Below are 22,030 nucleotides of genomic sequence, written 5' to 3'. Positions count from 1 at the left end.
ACACACACACACACACACACACACTTCCCCTCTCCTCCAGTGCACAGCCTTTTTCATTTTGCATCACAGCCATTCTTATACACACGTTGTCATTTCTTATGTAAATAACCACAGATAAAAAGACAGTAACAGACATTTTAAGATTTACACACACCACTCTGCGCGTATGTTTTCAGTCATCCACTCTCATCAGCCAGTTTGTTTGTGGAAGTGTCTTTGCCTGTAGCCATAAATTAGGGGTTGTGATTTAACTCATTGAGACAAAAGAGAAAGACAACGAAACATGAATAAAACAAATGATGTGGAGAAGGTGAGGGGGAGAGAGAGCGCGAGGAGAGGAGGGTGAACTGAAGGCAGAAATGGGCCAGTATGTATTCCTGCTCTACTTTCACTTGGGGAAGGCTTCATTAAGAAGTCTGTTTCCAGAGCATGGTGGAATCTGTGTGTGCGCGTGTGTGTGTGTGTGTGTGTGTGCGCGTGTGTGTGTGTGTGTGTGTGTGTGTGTGTGCGTGTCTGTGTGTGCGTGCGTGCGTGTGTGCACAGGAATGGGTGTATATGTTCATAGGTTAATGTGTGAGATTGTGTCAGTGCACATGCACATTCATGCATGCATGCGTGCATGCCCATAAAAAATATTTGTGTGTGTTCAGCGAGAGAGATCTCTTAAATAATTTACACTCAGAACTCTCTAATTGGTATCAAGTTTTTAAATGGGGTCAAATGTTGCGGTGCAGTTTCATGCAGCTTTTCTTTTGCCTTAAGTCTGTATCATTACATCTGGTGCTACAGTGCTGCTGCTTCATTGAACTTGAACCTCTAAATTCTGTATTTGCCTATTGACTGGGGCTCTGCTCTCAGACTCGAGAGACGTGCCGCACCAGGCTGAGGCTGAGGAGGTATTCTAGTTTTATAGCTGTGGTAGAGTTGTGTTTGTCCATCTACTCATGTCTGTTACATACAGAACATTCTGTGAGAGATATGGTAAGTCATAAACATCAAAAAGAGGTACACACACACACACACACAACACACACACACACACACACACACACACACACACACACATAGAGCCTAAGGCAGCGCACAGAGCTGGTATTAGATTTAAGCCCCCTAATAAAGCCAATTAGAATTATACTGTGCAATGGTGAAGACAACTTTACCAAATTCTCTCATCTCCACGCACACACAGGCAGATATGCAGCACACACATGTATATGCATACGTAACCGAAGTCTGACTGCTGCACATACACTTCAATCAGAAATACCTTGGCCCAGTTTTAGTTACTAATCACTCAACAGCAAAAGCAACTAGTTACATTACTTGTTATATTACTTTTGTTCCTCAGCGCAGCTCTGTCAATGATCCCTTTAAAAACACTCAAAGCCTCCACACTCATACTGTACATTGTATTGTCTGTATTTGTATGTGGAAGTAGAAAATGAGACAACGTGGTTTAACAACATCTCCAACCTCTCAACCAAGTCTCTAACTCACAAAACCAAGTTAATTAGCTGCATTTGGGCTTGCCAGTGGTAAACATTGGCAAGGCAACTAAGAATGTACAACATAAATAAAAATTTTGGGAGTTACCAGGATGCGCATTTCAAGTTATGGAAAGTCATTTTTTTTGCTACTGGGAGGCTCATTTCTCACCTCCCGTCTCTGCATCAAGCTATCACATCCTGCACCGGTATCTCCACTGAATGCAATGAGAGGAAAGTGATATCAGGCTTCCATCAAACTCCTGGTAGGACAGCCAACAAGCAAACCCTTAAATTGTTAAAGTAATGGAGCCTAACTGTGATTACTAACTGTAATGTAAATGTAATTACTAAATTTCAAATTGTGGGGCGTCGTGTGGCGTAGTGGTCTAAGCAGGCACCCCATGTGTAGAGGCTACAGTCCTTGCTGCAGTTGGCCCCGCTTCCAGTCCCGCATCGGACGGCCTTTGCTGCATGTCATTCCCCCTCTCTCTGCCTCCCCATTTCCTGTCTCTCTACTGTACTATCGAATAAAGGCATAAAAAAGCCAAAAAAATATACTTTAAAAAATCACTACTGAACTACATTGGTGTAATGCTACAGTAATGCCTGTTTTGCTGCATTATCACACTGTTTATGAAATATAAAAGTCACTGTGAGCATGAATGTTGCATGAATTTTTATTAAGCTTTTTTGGGAAAGCAAAGGATCTCAAATTCTAATTTAAGCAAATCAGTTTTGAGTTAATAATTTAAGTCGTTGCAGTTACGACAAATCATATCATTTGATACAGCTAAACACCTACTTTGACAGGTTGTCTGTTTTGCTACAAAAGTCATTTGACTGTGCATTTAGGATACTTGTGTCACAATAGGAACAACCTAAATAGATATTGTGTATCCTCCTGGCAGGACTTCAAGCACAGGATTCGGGATCTCAAACTGGAGAGACCAGAGGGCTCTGAGGAGCAGGAGAAAGATGAAGAAAGTGAGAGTGCAGAGGAGGAAAAAAAACGCAAAGAAAGACCAAACAAAGATGAGGGAGATGGAGCGTTACATGATTCAGCGTTTGCCATTGCCAGGTCTGCAACGGGGATGGACAGGAGAGGAAATGGCCACTCATCAATCACATCTGACCAGGAGGGGAGAGGGAGAGGTTGCAGAACAGCAGGGCCCCTGGAGTTGAGGAAAGAACCACTCAGAAGCCGAACAAGCAGAGACGTGGTCTTCACCACTTTACATCTTTTACCTAGGTCAGAGGGAGAGCAATGCAGACCCACTGCCAGCACCCTGCCCCGTCTACTGATGGGACAACAAGCTCATAGCAGAGCTTTAGCTGAGGCTCAAGAGGTGAGTGTTAATGTGATTATCACAAAGAACAAATCTGAACGATCCAGCTGCATATGTCTTCAAAGGCAAACAAACTTCCAGGTTTGCACATATTAAACTTCTTTTACTTTCCCTGTTTAGTCTCAGTGAGTACAATCCAAACATCATTTTTACTTTTATTAGACTGTTGACAGTAAGAGAGTGAATGGAAACATCGGGATGACCTGGCAACATCACAGGGCTGCTGGCCCTCAACCCCTTATTCTTTATACTTACTATAATGTCCAAGAGAGCTACAGTAAGTGGTTTTGAACTCTGAGAGGCAGCACTGAATCACTTTGGCTGAGATTAAAGAAGAAAGTATACATTAAGTGGTTGGCAGGCTTGAGGTGTAACTTTAGTAGTGGACTGCTGCACGAACACTAACATACAAACATTAAGTCGTTAACAATGAAGTTAAAAAGCCTATACATTCCTTAGAAAAAAAGAATGTTGACATATTGTGTAGTTTTCGGTCATTTTTGTTTTTTTTTTTATATTATAGGATAGCATCAAGTAATTTCCCCAGTAACTAAGCAAATTGTGAGTACAAAAACAGGCTGTTTTCACATTTATTCTTGTTTTTTTTCATATGTCTTTGTCTTTTCAGGAGAGATCTACACATCTGACTGAACTGCTCCAAAAATCCAGGAGTGATAGCAACGTTGTGCAGAATCCCAAGCTCAGGCACAAACCCAGACCTCCTGAGAGATGTACAGGTTCTGGGGCTCAGAGGGCAGCCTCTTGTCACCATTCAAAAACAAGACTACACACTAAAATTGAGTCTCCCATTTACAATTCTTCTCCCCGTCTGACCCCTGGACAACAAATTCAGATGTCCCCTTCCTTCCAGCAAGTCGAAGCCTCTCTTTCTCCAACTCGTTCCTCATCTGAAACATCCAGGTACTGTCCTACACACAGAAGAGTGGTTTCTTCCTTTAACACTTCTTGGAATAATCTATAAAAATCCACAGACCAGGTCTGTCCACCAGTGGACCCTTAATATTTACCTGTTGTTTTAATGCTTGAAATGTATATATTTACCCTTTTATGTCAGTTTATGTCAACTACATGAAATCAAAATATATTTATTGTACAACCCCCCAGATATAATACACAACTCATCCATAAAGTCATTAGCATTTTTTCCCAACAGTCCCTGAAAATGACTGGCTATGGAGAGAGAATGTGCACTCTATTATCTACTAAATAATGTTTTTTCTGGAGACCACATACAAAGCTAAATACTTTTGGCTCCAAGGTGACTGACAAACAGCCTCTTTTGCACTGCAAGAGCTCTCCAAAACAGACTCCAGATCAGCATTAAAGGGCTCCACTTTACCCCACACTGTGATTTGGCAAATATGCTCCTCTTACAAACCAACTCAGTCAATGACACTCATGAACCCTAACCTCATCTGAAAGCATTAGACTTTTGTCTTACAGTCAAAGCTGCGTGTAGGAGATGCAGAATCCTTGAATCACCACATTTCAACATGTCAACAGAACTTGAGAGGGCTGAGTTTTTTTTTTTTTCTTTTTTGGAAACCCTGCACACTACCGAGCCACATTCATTTTAATACTTACAGTATGTTGTTTATTAAAGACATAACGCCCTCTCAGATCTTGGCCTCTTGTAAGACATTTCACGGTGGAGTGTTTTCATGGCTGCCCGTTTCTGCAGTATGAGTCACATGTGCATGCTACTATGGCTCTTTTGAGTGTGAGGAAATTGATTTGTTGTGGAGATAATGCTATATGATGAGGTTTCTCTAAGTAAGTAGGATCATTACAGGAAACAGAGCTCCCTTTGAGTTTGCTTTGCTCTTTGCTGTGTTTTGTTCTTCATGTTTCTTAGAGAGACGTCCCTCATTAGTCTTGCACTGTACACAAACTGCTTCTTTGCCACAGTGTCAACCACAACCACATGGTAATTCCTCTTCCATTTTAAGTAGCACATATAATGTTTTTTTTTTTCATTATTTACATTTAACAGAAAGGACCTTTTTGTTAATAACTTGGTGCTGTGTAACATATTAACAGTGCTGGTTTAGATTAATCACTCTGAAATGTAAACAAATAAAAGTTGAATGAATTCTTTGTAATATTAATATCAAAATTAATACTGCTACTAGTACTACTAATGATAGCAATATAATAACAATAAGTATTTTACCACATTAAGAGCTGATTTTACGTTGATAAATCATTGTATGAAGTTTTCAACTTATGAGTTATGTTGACATATCGATTGGATATTTTATTGTTCCTGTTTTACTTTCATCACAGTGTTGTCAGTTAAGTTGGACAAAGAATACATATACACGCCAAAGCTATTTATTACTTTTATCCCAGTTTCTAAAGGAAAGAGAAGGATACTAATGTTAATTATGTGAACCTAAGCAAAGGTATTTAAAAGAATACTGAATTGCTACTCCTGGAAAATGATCACTAAAATAATAAGTGCTTTTGAATTGAGTCTTAGATCTGCTTTTGTCAGCAACAAACTCAACACTGACTACATACAGCCATACAGTACTGATGGCATTGAGACATCCATCCTCATCCCACCCCATCGTCTCTTACACTCCCCACGGTTTGTGTTGGAGCGTGTGAGTAAGTGTTGGTTGTGTGTATCACGTCTTTGCCCTGCGAGACTCCTGCCAATCGATTCAAGGTGAGATCTGTCGATTAAACACCCTGAGCCGTGCTCTCTACCTAACCCCGGGGTGATTCAATCCTACCCCTTACACACACATATACACACCAGTACACAAACACACGCACGCATACACACCAACTTCATCTGTCATCCATCAATACTTCCATCGGGGCCTGTATTGATCCCCTCCATCCAGCGTCTTCACCCCATGCAGTACAACATCAGGGCCAAGACGACGTCTGTGCAGGTTTAATTTCTGACAGATTTACAATAAAGCTCAAGCTATTATTTAACTCTTCCGGCCGCAGTGTGCTCTTTGATTTAGCACCCTGAGAGAGGATGAGTTACAGCTGACATGGAGAATCTGCCGGGGCTGGAATGGTAGGCACCCGGTTCATAACTCAGCCGCCGAATGTGTAGTTAGTCAATCACTTGATCTGTAATCACAAATGCTGCCAGAAATTACATGAGTGATGAGCTGTAATAAAAGCACTTACTTTTCCTGCTCTGTCTCTTAAGTGTTATTGGCAGACCCCTCTCTCCCAGGAGGCCGTGGCTGTGAAACAAAATCCCGATATAAACTGCCTCATTGGTCCCTGCCTCACGCTCTCTCTCTCTGGTGTACTGTGTGTGTGTGTGTGTGTGTGTGTGTGTGTGTGTGTGTGTGTGTGTTAATGCAGAGTGCTCCCACCACAGTGTAATTCAAAGCTCTTTTTGACAGTCTTTCTTCCACTCTTGGATTGCCTTGCTTCAGGACAAATGATCCTCACTCCGGTAAAGACAGTCATCTGCGTCTCTATCATTTATAATCTCTAATGTCTGCAGAGGTGCAAGGAAACACAATTCACTGACAATGAAACTATTAATTGGTCAGTAAAACACGTCATGTAAATATAGTTTTAAAGGTGTTGGTGTAGATGCTGGTAAAACTTTCCTTGCCTGAATCTCATCTCAGGCCGGCATGTGGTGATAAGTTACAGTACATCAGAGATATGGCCTTATGTACAGGTAATCAAATATCTCAGGGCCACGACACAAACCTTTCTTCGACTGTCTGTGACTCCCGGCTCCATAGCGTTTGGCGGGAGGTCATGCGTGACAGTTTTATTGATACGGACCTCTGTAATAATTACACAGCGTCTTGCATGCACTATTGATCAGGCCTATTGATAAAATCATATTTTACTGTAAAGGTCTGTTGATTTGATGCATTACAGCATAAATCTCTCCTCACAAGCAGCTGAGTTGGAACTCCTACCGCTGAGTGATGGATGCTCCCACAGATAAACACGCACGCACACACACACACAGACACACACACGCATACACAAACTATTTATATCTATTGTTTGAATGGGATAGTAACAGACACAGGTTAAAGATAGACAGAGATGTAATGATATCCATGCATTTAGCCCATCCATATAAATAGACGATCACATAGGGATGACAAGTAGGATCTGCTATCCAGCCCAGCTCGTATGATGTGATATATAAGCAAGGGTGTTTATGGAGTCACTGCACCATCTTATCATGATTTGTATTGTTGGCGGGGGCTGAATCTGCATGGTGGTAATAGATTCTGATGTGATTCAAATGCCCCATGGTGAATGGGAAATAGAGATGAATGTGACAGATCGTAGAGAACTTGTCCTGTATATAAACGGCCTTTAGAACTGTTGTTCTCACAGGGAGGGGAAGGATAGATGGTGTAACGGCTGGTGTGGAGGGAAATGTCATTGTTGGTATTAAAATGGTAAGAATCTGATCCTCAAAGCTGACCTCTACAGTCAGTGCAATGAAATTGATATGATTTCCGAGGAAAAACATTCTGCACGTTGGCTACTGCAGCTTTCGTGGTGTTAAAGAGGTTTTTGTCGTATTCAAGTTGAATGCAAGCTGGAATACAGACTAATGGAGAACTAAACAGAAAGTGTCAGGTAATTTACACTGGTACCTATGGTGTCGCGAATTATCACCCTTTGATCTTACCATGGAAAAACATAACGTGTAATAAAGGAAAAGAGCAAATTTATTACTATTGGAGGAAAGGAAAATAGGTCTTTATGGTTCAGGTTAAAAAGCAGCTTACTAGACCATGTTTCCGCTTTGGCTGGCAGTTCAAATGCATGTTTTCTTTTTGGACTTTTCTCTGGCTGGATTCTGAACCACTTGGGGGTAGTTCGCAAAGGCTGTGGTGCACCAGTGACGGGCTGGTTTTCACATTTAAGGAACCAAAGGGACATGGGGAACATGTTCATGTTCAAGAGGCCTACAAAAATCTAAAAGCCGGGATATAGAGTTAATCGCTGGCCCAGCCAAGGCCCCCCCAGAGCGGCTGCTCCTGCAAAATGCTGAACAGCCCGTCTGGCTGCAGAACAGGAATTCAGTCTTGCAGAGGACAGAAGAGGGAAAATTGATCTTAATCGGCAGTGATTTGTTTTATAAGCATAAAACCTTTTTAAAAATGCATTTTCTTCACATAATAGAATTTAACAAAAAAAATACATATCATTTCCTCCTCAGTATTTTCAAGATCAATTGAGGACCTTACTTCTATAGTGTGTGATTGATATAGTATGGAATCTATCCATAGAAGATGGCGCATAACTAAAGGATTCCACTGACTTTGAACATACTCACTACTTTTGTACCACAGCTGTTTGAAATGCTAATATAAAGCTTGTGAAATGGCAACAATACCGCCAGTGTGTTCCCCAGAGCTGGAGGGAGAAGGCAGAGCAAGACAAAGACAGTTTTTAATTTGAGCGGGAAGCATACAGTGGCGATTCACTGTGACATGATGATTGATATGAGTGAGTAGTATATTTACAGAGTCTGACGGGATAGGAGAAAGAGAGTGTTTTCTTCCCATCCGTACGCTTATCTCCCTCCATAAATCACTGCCGATGGGATGCATAAATGTGGACAAGGAAACGTCGTATGGCTCAGACTCGGGCAATTCCACTTTGACCTTTACATTTGGTATTGGTCACTGGTGCTAAATGCATGCCACGACCCTCCCTGACCTTGGGCTATTCATATTTAATAGCCATGAGACCTGATGGTTCCACGGACCACATACAGTATACAAATACACAACACAAACACATCAAACAAGTCGTTACTGTAGTCAAGCCCAACAGCATTGAATGTCATTATTTGAGATTCTGATCATGAGCAGCTCATGTAATTTTCTCGGTCTGTGAAAATAATCATATAAATGAAGTAAAGATATTCATCCCGTTTTGCCTTCTCGTCAGGCTGCTTCTTTACAGCTCTGATTCCATTACCCCTTGCCCAGCGGCACTCTATGATGTCCTATGTCCATCCTAACCTTTGACTCCAGCCAGTGCTTTAAAGGTTCTGCACTTTGCCCTCTCCCATTTGACCTGTCTGAAGTATACCTTTATAATTGCGCCTGTCGCTATCAAATGCTCATATGAGAGGGTGCAGGGGCAGGGGGCCGAAGTCTGTCCAGTAACCTTTTGGCCTCTTGTTCATCCATTCTGCTCGAAGCAAGCACCACATGTTTCCTCCCCCTACCCACAATCCCATACTGTATTAGTCTGCATGTCGGAGTTATTGATGTTGCTCTGGAAATATTTTATTGGTCAGTCATGACCTTTGACTGGGGCAATGCAAACACTAACCCCCCTAAAGCTTCCTATTGACATGGATATATATATATATATATATATATATATATATATGATCAGGTGGCTAATAGAAGTATAGATTTAGAATGGCCAAAGATCTAGTCATATGGATTTTAACACCATGAGGTCAGCATTGCTTGTGAGTAGGATCAACAGTCAAAACACATATTCATGTTTGTTATAATGAAAACTATCCAATGATGCACAGGAAAGACGTTTAGTAAAAATGGATGATGAAGACACAAAAATATGTAATAAGAAATAATATGTCCTATCAAAATATGTTTTCAAAAATAGAATTTACAAATTACAGAAATACTCATATACTGTTCATTGCCAAAGTGCAAAGTAAAAACAACCAAAGGAAAAATATCAAATACACTTCAGAGCGATAAATCCCTGTCTCGTCTCTTTCTCCAATCTTCCCCTTTTATTCCACATAAGTCTCTTCATCAAAGGAGGTGTAGTTTGCACTGAAGCACCCACAATTAAGATAAGCCCGACCACAGCTGGACAATTACCTGCCAACTAACCTTTTCTGGAGGCACTTAAGAACGTAAGGACCCCTGAGGATAGATGTGCCCCGAGTAGAACAAGCACTTCAACAGTCCAGAGAGAGAGCAGGAGGGAGGATGTAATGTATGAGGATGGACGGGTAGAGAGAGAGAGAGAGAGAGAGAGAGTGACAAAGAGAGAGGAAAAAATGATAGAAATGGAGAAAAAGACAGTATCATGGTGAGATTACCTAATCCTCTGTCTGAGAGGAGTATTTGAAGGACCTGGTGGTGTCCAACAAGAGGGGGCTTTGTGGAGGTTTACCCAGGAGAGGCCAGCTTAGCAGGGGGATCTAGTGGAACACCAGGTGACCACTCCTGTCTCCCCAAGCACGAACCTCAGCCCATGGCTTTGTAAACACTGTTAAATTGATTGCAGGGAGCTGATGAGATTTCCCTGCAGCCTGGGTCATTATCACATTGTGTACCAGCTCTAATTCACTCATACTGAGCCCTCTATGGGTTGTCACTCTGTTTCATATACTAGTTTTTAATGTAAGTGACAGTGCTTTGTGTCAAAAGTTCACCTATCTGTCAGAGTGTGAGTGAATGAGGCTGGTCGTGGACATGCAGCAGTTTTAAATGTGCCGTGAATTGAAAAAAAAAAAAATTGAACAGCACTGACTTGTATTTAATTTCTGAATCCTTGGTGCAGGATTTGTAGCAACGGTCAGGGTGTTACAGTCTACCACGCTGCACAACGGGGTGAGTTTCAGCACTGTATGATATCTGATCCCAAAAGCCCTGCAGGGCAGCCACAGCAAATCAACAATGGATTAATGGATCTGGTTCTGCTCATAAATCTCTGTGGGATTGGAAAGCATTGGAGGACAGTCGGCCTGTAGTGGTGTGCTTAATGTTACAGGCAGTTTGGGTTTCCCATCGTTCAAAGCAGTGACAGGCTAGTAAAGATGTGGCAGCATCTTATGTCTGCGTTAAATCAGTGAATGTCAGGAATGCTGGATTGTCAGTCTGCAGTGCTGAGAGCTGTACCAACACTTATTCATTGGTACAGATTTGTTTATAAATAACCCCAATGCTTTTCCACAGCTTTTAACTTACACTAGGATAACTTCATGCACCGTAGCAAAGACAGAAAGATGTGTTGTGCAGACATGCCCTAATTCACCGGTGTCAGTACAACACTTCAACCTTAGCCGACTGCGGTAAGGCCTTGCCATAGATCACGGTGGTTAACAGTTAGCTGTTCCTGCAGGTGTGTAGGGAATGGCAGTAACTGCTTCCATTACTGGAGAGAATGGCCCAACTCCCACAGCCCCCTCCAGACAACGCTGTCATTACCCATCCATTGTGAGGCCTGAGAGGGAGCCTGTAAGTACGGCAGACTTATGGCTTTGTTAGAGTGACTGGATGGTCTCCTCTGGCTCAGCACGGGATAAGGAGTGACGGTGGTATGGAAGGATAGCCAGATAGAGATGGAGGATGAGGATGAATCAAACACCCCCCCACCACCATCGTGCCACCCCCCGATGTGCTCGTGAGTAGAGTGCAGGCTGGAGGGTGGGGAGGGTTATTTGGTGCTATTTTTACAAGAAACGGGTTGATTTGTCTTAGGCCATTACCGTCTATTACAGCTGCGAGTCTTGGGGAAAAGGTGGGAAGCGGCAGACGCTGGCATTCTGCCTAAAGAGAAATCAATGAAACAAATTAATCCTTCGCAGGCTGCGGTGACACAGTAATCCATCATTCAGGGGGCGCTTTTACACACTGAATCAGGGAGCGAGGCAGGGAGGTGGAGGGATTGGGGGTCGGGGGACTGGGTTGGTGGGTGCGTGCTGGTTGAGGAGGGGTGGGGGAGAGCAGCGCTAAGGCCCTGGGGGACAGGGGCAGACATCCATGCTACGGTAGCACTGGGGTAACGGTGGGTGGTGGCAGGGAATCAAGTGGCTCTGAGCCCTTCCTTTACATCCTTGAGGTGCCTGTGGACATACAGAGCAGGAGGAGGAGGAGAGGGACGTAAACACAATCAGCTGAACTGCACCATGGACATGGCTATGATTACACACATATGCCTACATATATTTTCCCTGTTCCCTGTGACTTGCTGTCTGGTTTAACCCCACCAGGCCGGTGGCCGATGGTGAGAGTGATAGGAGAGCTTTATACAGGTGGCAAATATGTCATTAATGCGTGGACATAACTGCGATGTGAAAAAAGGGGAGGGAGAAACAGGGGCCATGAGGTGGAGGGGGAGAACGAGGGAGGTATCAGGAAGACGCTAGAACCCCGCAGTGATTCCTCTTTTCTTACCATTCCCAGCCGCAACCTTGTTATGTGGCACTGCATTGTTTCACTTCCGCTTCAGAGCTATGTGCAGTGTCCTTATGACGACATATTATTTTTGCATTGTAGATCATCATATCAACAGACTAAGATCCAGGTGTCCCCACCCACAGACATACAGGAAGCTCACTGCCCTCTCGCCTAAAGCACAGCCCACCATTTTGCTATTCACAGCGGAGAGCTGTATACATGCACCCAGATTCGCCACAGTGATGCGCCAGTGCACGGCCTATTAGAGCTCAGATCCATCCATGTGACTGAGTCATGTGATTAGATGCCCTGTGAGGAAAACAGTCCAGCCCAGGCCAAGATCCATGTGAAGCAGCTGTACCCTCCGATGAATCACATAACAGCCAACATCAAATGATATCACAATTCAACTGGGAGTGAGGAGAGGGGGGAAAAAAAACAACACATACGCACATATCGGGATTGATGTGTTTTTATTAAGGTCTTTGCTGTGTTGCATTGCCTTTTAGTAATATTACATCATTATGAAAGCAAGTTCAAGAGCTTGATCCACTCAGTGTTACTGTATCAGTCGGCTTTGTTGGTCTCCAGGCTCCTTTGTGGCACTGTGGCTGCTCTACTGACATTCATTGATAGTGACTGCGTGTGTTTTTACGGCAGTGACTTGTAGCTAGAGCTCTGATGGAGGGTGGTGATGCTTAGGAAGCCAGGGGTCATTGCATGAAAAAAAAAAAAAGTTCATACAGAAACACAACAACCGGAGCCATTATTTGCCATGTCATTGTAATAGGTGGTGCCACTTACCTTAAACAGCTTCCCATAGAGGATAACCAATAGCCCCCTTTTTTCCCCCCTAAAAACACAGGTGGTAACATTCTTTGGAATGGCATGTTAGAAAATCTGAGAAAATAGTGGGTGGAGGTAAAGGGAGCAAGAGCGGTCAGAGAGCAGAGAGACGGCGAGCGGGGAGGGAGAAAGGGAGGGTAGGGGAAGAAGTGAAAGGATGGAAAAATGTGGGGATATTGCAGCAGAGCGGATGGTGTGAGGGAGGCAGAGTGAGAAATGTTGCCGGAAATGCTAGAGCCAGCAGCGTGTGTAAAAAACCACCCTGCAACATTTCTCATCCTTGACATCACTGACAAGCTTTCCAAACACGCACAGTGTGCTTTTCAACGTACAGGGATGTAATATCCAAATCTTTAACACGGCTTCTCTTCTAAGATCATACTCTTTTGTTTTCTCTCCCTCTGTAAACAAGGCAGATGTCGGGGATATTAAATTTAACCCAGTGCTGTAATTTTTAATTTGAAGGGTGTGTGCTTTTAAGATTCCCACAGCAAATACAATAAAAACATGTTTGTGTGCGATGAGAACTTTCTCTGACTCTCTGTAAGTCTTGTAAGAGTCACAGAGAGAGGAGTGAAAAGGGTGAGGAAAGACGGATATGAGCAGAGGGGAGGAGGACAGGAGATTGTTGTGGAATGTTTGCAGTTCTGGCCAGAACTCGACCATCTCATTTGTCAGGGCTTGACCCCAACTCTTGGGTCAAAGGTCAAAGGGAACATCTGAGGGAAACTGACTTGGCTATCTCACACACACACACACACACACACACACACACACAGAGGAGTAAACACACAAACGTGTGAGAGTGTCTGTGAGTGTCTCCCCTTTGCGCTCCTTCAGCGCTCTCTCTCACATGATTCAAGCTCATGCGCAGTACATCTGTATATATCATCATGAAGATCCATCCTAGTCGTATTTGTTTTATTAATACTGTTACTGAGTTACTGTTATGTTGACCTTTTGCTATGAAAAGAAAAGCTGCCAGTTTCCCAAAATGCGTGCTATGGTCTTTTTCCAAAAGAAAGGGGGAAAAAAAATCATTGAAAAAGAATTTAAGCTCCAGGATTCCTTTCTGAGTAAAAAGCTTGGACTCATATTTGATAAACACAGTCAAGTGATGTAGCTAAAGATAAAACAAAATCTGACCTTAGTCTCTTAAAATCTATTCTGACAGTGGCTATTAATTTACCTTTAATGTTGTATTTACCACATGTATGATTAAGCACATCTAGGTTGTCACAACAGGGCTGTCATGCCAAGTGATCCCAACACTCATACTAAGCAGTGGTATCACCGTCACTGCCCTATAATCAAACAGCTCTCGCCGTAAATTACATCTCATCCCAGTGTCAGTCCTTGCACCACACCGACACGTCCCCCTGTGTTTCCTGGCCGCCACGTCGCTCTCTGCCTGCGAGGAGACACACAACACAAACCTGGTTACAAAGGGCAAGGTTAGCGTCACCGAGTCACTCACACAAACTCTTCTTTTCAAATGAAAGTTTCAAAGTTTCAAATTAAAGTGCAGAGAAAAAAAGAAAGCAGGCAGTGACAGTGCGGGTGGCCTGCCACAGTGACCGACATAATCACCGGACACCTGTGAGTCATGTGACATTAAGACAATGTGTGACCGGAGCCACACCTTGCACATGGAAAATGGTAGCTTGAGCTACGGTTGAGTTTTATTAATGCATCTGCAAGAGAAGATTATCATACGCTTACTCTCTGTGGCTGTATTCTGGTCCCTCGCTTCTGCAAACCCCTGTTAGGAGACAAATTGTTCATTTTTGTTGCTTAAAATGCAGCCTCCCTCCCTCTCTCTCTGCCCTACAAAAGAGACAGGTAGCACAGCAGCTGATATTCATGGCTTTGAGATGCATCTTAAATCTTACACCTTTGTCATTCTTTGGCCGGAGACATCAAACAGGTGCTATGAATAATTTATCTTAAGAGTTTCACATTGATAAGGTCACAATCTGCCAGGTCTGGACACTAAACACAGGCCACCTCCACACCTTCACTTCCCTGTCTTTTTACACACATGTGCCCTCATACGCAAACACCAGACACACACCTTTCAAATGAAAATACACAAAACCTCAAGAGGATTTTGGTCGTGTGTGTGTGTGTGTGTGTGTGTGTGTGTGTGTGTGTGTGTGTGTGTGTGTGTGTGTGTGTGTGTGTGTGAGTGTGAGTGACAGAGAAAGAGGGATGGGGGGGTGTCTTTTGGTTTAAATGTTAGCTTTAATAGTGTTTTTAGTCAGAAATCAATCTGAAAAAAATTTTTTTTAAAATTTCACACAGTTGCTGTGTTATCTGTGCTATATTATAGTATAATGATAAATAATATTTTACAGTTGTCTAGGAGTGTTGAAAATAAAGTAAACCTTTAATGGCAGTTTCGTGTTACTATTCATTTCTGACACAAAAATACTTTCAAGGTTGCTAAATGTTAATAAATAGATATATATGTTTTTTTCTCAAACTGTCTCTGAGAGTTTGTGGGGAATTTTTTTTTCTTTTCCTGTTTTCTCTGTTCTGATGTAAACTACACTGCACCAGTGTGCTCAGTCATTTTCAGCTCCAGCATGTTGATGGTTCAGCTACACTACATTTCTAATTAAGCCCCTGCTGTGTGTTGGTTTTGGGGGAAAAAAATGGAGGAAAAAAATAATGCAGTGTTGATGTGATGCCACTCATTTAGTTACAAACCACAAGTTAAACAACCAAACAACCAAAAAGAGGAGAGAAAAGGGGGGGTGGGGGGGCAAACTCTGACCCAGCGTCAGCAAACTGCGCAACAATTATCTGCTAGTTACCAGAAGAGAAAGAGTCATATCCTCATCCAGCTTTGCTTATTTCATATTTTTAGTTTGATTTACATTTACACGTCATAAATATTCATGTCAGTTTCACAAAAAAAAAAAAAAAGTGGGTAAACTCTTTTTGCATGGGTCCACCAGTTCGACACTGACGGGACACTTTATGAACGGTGAGCTTCACCATGTCATACCCCCCCACCAACCCACCCCCACCCTTTGGAAGCAGATGTGTATAAGAGACAGCCTCTGTGTCGGAGGGTAATCTCGCTCTTTTGTCGCGGAGCTATATTTCTACTGTGTGTTGTCGGATAATGTGAGGATGGGATGAAAGGTAATCTGCGTGCAGAATTCCTAAAGCTCCCTTATCCTTGTTGAATTTCTCAAGAATTCCACCTTTGCCCTCCGGTTTCCCTGAAATAAATTACTTTAAGGGTGAGATGCCTTCACGCACCCCCGTTTGGGTCCCGGTTTTTGTGTTGCCTTCTTTAAACGCAGTCAAACCAGGTATTAAGTCTTATTTTAATTCACTTTATTCCTTAAGGCGGCATCTCTCCCTGGATATTTCACAGGCACTCCGGGAACACGAATAACTGATTTTTCCAAACTTGCATAAAAATAGAACCCACGATATTAAAATTACAGCCTTTTGTGTTGATCATTTCTGATTACAATGGCACAATAAGTTGACACAGTAATGCAAACAGGTCGTTTTTAAACCTATACCTAAAGCCATGGGCAGTCAAATCTCTGTGATAAAACATTTCCCCTGTCATTTCATTTTCTGTTCTGCTCAGTTTACTGTGTGTTTCAGTTTAGCTGCTGATTGATATGCGCTGGGCTTCCGTTCACAGTGGATCCCTAAGAAGTGCACACGCTGTTGAAAATCTGTTTCCCTTCATCTAGCTTCTGGTACTTAAAGTTTGGTTTTTTGGTGTACTGCAAAATTACAGTGTTTGCACTGTGGAACCACGAGGGTTTGAGTGCTAATGGATTTATAATCTCCGTCTCTGGGACCATCCAGAGTAATTAGCACATAGGCTCTAAAGAAATGATGGTTAGTGAGCAATAAAGCCATTGCCCATAGCATAAACTGACAGTCCCTCTAACTTAACTCCAACCTCAAGCCTAATTGGGAAAGTCATTGCAGTTATTGTCCTCAATTATAGTCTGGGATGCAAAAACCCTGGAAAGAGACTTTCATACATCACGTCTAAAAGTGAAGGGTCTCAAATCTCTGGAGAGGGGAGGCCATATTAAAAATAATGAGGAAATAAACAGTAATGTCCACAGACGAGCGAGGATGATACACATGGTAGTGCAATTTTACAGTTTAAGTCTTTTAGGGCTAAAAGATAACTTTAAAAAAAATCATACACAAAATAATGACGAAATAACAGAAATTGGCTGGTTTATAACTGCTGTTTGCATCGTTTTAATTTGACATGTAAACTTTGCCTGTTTTTAGAGAGACACTTTGCAGTTTCCAGTAATTATTAATAGCCATGCTATTTTGTGAACTTTTGTTGTCTGCTAAATGCCTCGGTCTTAAATGGCTGAAGACTATAGGCTCAACGATATTTCCACTATTTCTCATGAATGGCCTTTCCATTAAGAGCGATTAGATTATGTCTATTGAAAGTTGCTGATCCATAGAAAAAAAGCCAGCGGATAAAAGGCGATTTCAAGTGACCTTCTCGTCCCTTTCACACCAATCTGAGCCCCCAGAATAATTTGGGGATCAGATTTGGACAAAAAAGAAGCACCCCCACTTACACACACACACACACACACACACACACACACACACACACACACAACCCTCAACCCCTCCTCCCTTTTCAACACACAACCACTCAAAGCAACAAAACCTCCAATTCAAACATTAGAATAAGTTTGATTTTTTTTTCTAAATTTGGAGCTACAGAAATATGAGAGTGTTAATGTTTGTTCTGTGAGTAGCGCAGTGCGCACCGTGAAAATCAGACTTTTTTTTTTTTTTTCCAAGTGCCATTTTTTAAAGTGTAGGCTGTAGAGGTGTTGATAGGAGTTACACCAACTCCACTTTAGCATCTTAGGTCCCAGTCTTAAAACCACGTCAAAATCACTGTTGTTTCTAACAGGTCGAAAGCTTTAATGTCATTTTATTTTGACTGATTTGATTTCATCTTAATTAAAAAAATTTTTTTAAAAATTGCCTTTGTTGCCCAACTAAAACAGCATAAATCAATATGTCACTGCAGGGTCCAGGTTACATGCAGCAAGAAAATGATCCTGAAGCTCATTATGTAAAAAGAAATTATAGTCAAAACATACTGTTGAAAGAAAAACAAGGTAAAACAACGTATGTATTGTCTTAATTTATTGTCAGTGTGGCACTTATGCTGTGAGACAGTGTAGCTACATCTACAGCTTGTTTTTTTACCAAATGTGAAACACGTTGCCCTAAAGTTAATGATCTTATATGCTCAGACAATTAATAAAGAAAACATATTAGAAAGTACAAATTACCATCTACAGTAAATAGCTTAACAGGCAAAGGCGTGTAATGGCTTTGTCAGCAGCGCAGAAGTGTTTACTTACTAAATCATGAGTAACTTCATTATTAATGAAAATAACTTCAGTGACAAACTTCTCCATTCTACACACAAGCACAGAGCAACACGTGTGGGGTTATTTTTGAGCTTTTGAGCTGCATCTTATTGCCAGACATGACTATTACTCAGTGTCTGTTATTATTATTCAGATCAGGACCCAGCATGCAGATGTGTAAAGATGCTCAGTAGTTCCACGCATTAAAGGTGCTTTCGGTTGTTGAATTATCATATGAATAATTTTGCTGGCAGATGTTGAAGTCGCAGGGATCAGCATCAGCTGTCTGTGGCCCTCTGTCCCGCGGTCCAGAAACATAAGACTCTTGTGTGTACACAGGAGACGTTTAGAGCAGAGGCCCCCTTGAAAAGCGAATCCAAGCCCATGCAATGTCTTATTGACTATGTGCTGTGGTTATAATCCTGATGTGATTACACACAATCGATAACAAACAGAAGCTCGACCATTTATAAATCTCTGCTTCTGTTTGCATCATTTTAAATGCCCCCAAAACGCGAACTTGTGGTCATCTGTTGTTTTATTGGGGAGGGGGGGCTTGCACTCATGACCTCAGTGTTTTCCCAACAGATAGTGCTGCTTGTTGGTTTCAGCTGCGTTAAACGCTGCATTCCGTGAGCCTCATAAGGTCCCAACGTACCCGTGTAAAAAGTGGAATCACTAACTGATCGTCACAGATTTGGTAAAATGTGCTTTTTATCCCTATAAATATTTGACCAATAAAGTATCTGACAAAACTTTCACACAGGGGAAATTTAAGCAGTCATCGATAATCCACCCGTGGATTATTAAGTTTTGATAGAAACAGAAAATGTCAGATTGAACCTTAATATTCAAAGCTCACTTCATCCCAGTATGAGATTGCAGTGTGTGTATTGCGCAAAAGACATCCACTACCTGAAAGACGTGTTTAATAATAATGTGATGATGTAATTCTTCAGTAAGTTAATACATTATAGAGACGTGCACATTTTGCTGCTCAAATAAGAAAAGGGAGAAACCTCAAAGAATAGGAAATGGAAAAAATAAATATCACTTGGCTCACGCAAAAATTATTAATTAGCGTGAGTTTAATGCATCCAGGATTAAGGTCAGTGTTATTATGTAATGTTATTTTACAAAGCTGTTTAATGTGCAGTTTGTCCTGGAATAGCCTAAGTTAACCTGGCCTACATTGCTGCATCATTTATTTTAGTCAGTTTTTATTACAGTCCCTTTCTATCAATAATTCTGCTTTGATAAATCACATTACATGTCATCTAACATTTACTCACTGTAGCGTTTTCTCACACATAACGTGTTCTTTTTCCTATGCGTGAGATTTTTTTTTTTTTTTTTTTTTTTGCGTGAATCTCTATTATTTATTTTGCATTTGACAGTATGTAGTGGCTAAACAGGCACCTGGAAAAGAGTGTAAAAGATGGGCAGCGGCTGGTCTCCTTGTTCAGCCTCTTAATCCGGTGACACTATCGCTGAGACAAACAGCCTGCTATCGATCTTTTCACTATGTGTTCAAACAACAAATAGCCTCGCAGGTGAGGTGCACGAGACGTGCAAAATAGCTCCCATGTCCAGCGGCACAACAAGCAGCCTGTTATAACATTACTGCTATCTGATGTACAAATCGGTGAGGACAGCTGGGAAACGGATAGAAGAGTCTCGATAATCGGCGGTAATGTGGAGGAAAGATGCGATCGTCCACTAAAAAAGTTGGGGCTCTGACACTGCCGGGGTCGACTACATGGTTTGAAGTTAACGGTCATGTGGCGTAACACAGAGATTGTAGCTTTGCGCTTTAGAGCCATGCGTGTGAAGCGTAGGAGAAGTGAGAAATAAATAGCGTACTTGCCTTTATCTGCGGCTGGTTTTATCCAGGTAGAGAGCTGCTCCTCTACTGGTAACCGCCGTCGCTGGTGCGTCTTCTTTTAATGTCCTGCTGTCCACTTTCTCCTTTTTCTCTCGCCGTTTCCCAGCTTTCTATTAGAGCCTCTACCCTGCTCCCATTCGCTGTCCCTCTCACTCTCACTCTCCTCTTCTCCTGCGGAGCCCCTTTCCAATCTGTGGAGTTAAATCTTAATGATACACTTACAGAAAAAAATTCTTTGTCCGATTTAATCTTATTGGTTTCACCTTTTCAAAGAGCTGGAGACATGGCCGGGGAGTTTCAGTGGAGTGTCCGAGACAGGGACGGGAGAGAGAGCTCTCATGTTGAATACTTAAAAAACAACCCATCCCTCCTATGCGTTTCCAAAGGGGGCACTTGCATATTTACGCTCCATTATATCTGCTAATATCTCTGTGTGCTTAAAGATCTGCTTACGACCACTTTGTTTGTTTTTATTAAACAATAATTTGATGTATTATGAATGGTTATTCTTTTCCAACATGGTGTATTACAACGCTTTTGAAGGGGAATTACGCGCGTCATTTTGACTTTATGTTGAATCTAAATGAAGTATTATCAAAATGGTAGTCTACTTTTGAGACTATTTATTTTCGTTGTAGTAAAGCCTGTATTTGTTGTTGCTCTTTTAAAGTTTTTGCCTTTGTTCTACATCATTTACATCAAAAGACCGCACTTTCCGGAAAGTCGGAAGAGGCGAGAGAAAACCTTTCGCAAAACTGGGGCTTATTTTATTTTTTTAATCAACTTTTAAGTTTAAAAAATTCATGTTGGATGACTTGTGCATGCATTAATATGAGGTTGTAATTGTACAATGTACGCTAGATGGCAGCGCGATCCAGACATTTTTGAGTTGTGGAGGTAGTAAGCCTGCAGAAACCCTGATACAAAAAAGCCGGAATCCCCATGCAAATTCCCAGCAACTTCACATGATTTTGAATTACTGTCATTATTAAGACATAATGTGACACCAGCTCAGTGATTGTGGAGACTACAGGACCTCGGTAATTATTGAATATTGCTTATTGCTCCGTCTATTTTTAGAGATTTTCGGCCGCTGGCACGGCATCCCGTTTGTATAACACGCTGTCTTTAATGCATCAGTCTCCCCATTGACATTTTCCTCCCTTTATAAGCTCCTTTAAACTAAATTGTAAGTTTTAATCAGCGAGACTGTGCCGATTACAGACATGGATTTACCGCAATGCGCATGCCAAAGACAAAACAACGTGTGAAAATATGAATCCGCTTCAAACCAATAATGACACCCGTTAATTCTATAATAAAGATACTAGTCCGAGACAAACCATTTAGAAACTTTGGGGAATTTCTGAGCCAGAGTCCCCCTTATGCCGCTGCGCACAGTTTTTGGTTTATTTGTCGTGCGTAAAACCTTTGTCCCCCCCTTGCCTTTACCCCGCTTTTTCAGCTATTCTATCCAGGGTTTCTTCCTCTTTTTGGTGACAATAGACGGCCCATACTAATCAGGTTTCAAAGTAAATAGCAGCGCGGGGCGAGCTCAATGTAAATTGTGCCTGTCAGAGCCCCCCAGCCCCTCCAGTCGTAGATGGCAACACTGCAAAAAATATCCATCCTCAGCTATCAGTCGCTTCAGTGGGCTATTGAGTCTGGAAATCTTGGGTTTACCAAATAGGAGACTGAATCTTACATCGGGGCGAGATGCGTCCACTTGTTTCCAAAGCAAATAAACGCATTACTTTACATTTTAACACATCCTCTGTTCATTTTTAAAGGAATCTCCCCGTACAGGCGACTCTGTCTAATTTCAAGATATTGACCCCCAAAAAATCCTACAAACGCTTCGGATTGAGACTGGAAACAAGTGGAATTC

At 42.0% G+C, this 22,030-nt stretch overlaps 1 long non-coding RNA gene across 2 annotated transcripts; it reads right to left on the bottom strand.

Annotated features, from left to right (window-relative positions):
• Positions 1-12,456: 12,456 nt before the first annotated feature.
• Positions 12,457-21,902, bottom strand: LOC111651552 (uncharacterized). Of its 2 annotated transcripts, XR_015436947.1 has the most exons (3): positions 20,406-21,902; positions 20,121-20,333; positions 12,457-14,253 (listed from the first exon to the last, which is right to left on the bottom strand). It is a non-coding gene; the product is annotated as an uncharacterized LOC111651552 (long non-coding RNA). The 2 variants fall into 2 exon arrangements; XR_015436946.1 differs by having other exon boundaries at positions 20,121-21,902.
• Positions 21,903-22,030: the final 128 nt, after the last annotated feature.

This window comes from Seriola lalandi, unplaced genomic scaffold (assembly GCF_002814215.2).
Source record: "Seriola lalandi dorsalis isolate HSWRI2012SDOR001 ecotype SW California unplaced genomic scaffold, Sedor1 jcf7180002053690, whole genome shotgun sequence".
Taxonomy (NCBI): domain Eukaryota; kingdom Metazoa; phylum Chordata; class Actinopteri; order Carangiformes; family Carangidae; genus Seriola; species Seriola lalandi.
This window is presented reverse-complemented; position numbering and strand designations above follow the sequence as displayed.